The sequence below is a fragment of the Pseudorca crassidens genome, chromosome 11 (genome assembly GCF_039906515.1).
Source record: "Pseudorca crassidens isolate mPseCra1 chromosome 11, mPseCra1.hap1, whole genome shotgun sequence".
NCBI classification, from domain to species: Eukaryota; Metazoa; Chordata; class Mammalia; order Artiodactyla; family Delphinidae; genus Pseudorca; species Pseudorca crassidens.
Genome location: NC_090306.1, coordinates 951,823 through 952,536, shown reverse-complemented (window position 1 = coordinate 952,536; position 714 = coordinate 951,823).

Genomic DNA, 714 nt, shown 5'->3' with positions numbered 1-714 from the left:
CTTCCCCAAGGGGTTTCACTTCCCTGCAGCCCAGGGAGGGAGGGCCGCCCGCGTGCGCATGTTTCTACGTGTGTGTGAGCATCCACGTGTGTGCGTGTGCGTTTCTGGGGGTTATACGCACATGTGTGTCTGTGTGTGTGCGTGAGTCTGTGTGCAGGTGGGTTGTGCTCATTTGTCTGGGGTGTGAGTCGCGGTGCACTGTGCCTGTATGACCCGGAACATAATTCTGGACCACACGGACCACTGTGAGGCACTCAGACCCGCTCGTGAACTTTGGGATGTGTTCCCCTCCTCAAAGCGCAGGGTGAGGTGTGGGCCAGCCCACTGGACAGCAGGTAAACAAGTAGGCAGGTATAATAAAAGGTAGATGTTTGGGACTTCCGCGGAGGGCCAGTGGTTAGGATTCAGCCCTTGCACTGCCGAGGGCCCGGGTTCAATCCCTGGTCAGGGAGCAAAGATCCTGCAAGCCGCGCGGCGTGGCTAAAAAGAAACAAAAAGGCAGATGTTTTACGGAGAATCAGGGATGTCGGGGAAGGACAGTGGAGGATGCCGGGGTGGGAGGCCGAGGGAGGCGGGAAGGGTAGCCCCTCCGGGAGGGAAGGCAGGTGGACACAGCACTGATGCCCAGAGGCTTTGATCAGGCCGAGCTTCATACCAGCCTGGCCATGCACAGCGGTGTGACCCAAGCCGTGTCATTTAAACGCTCTGTACTTC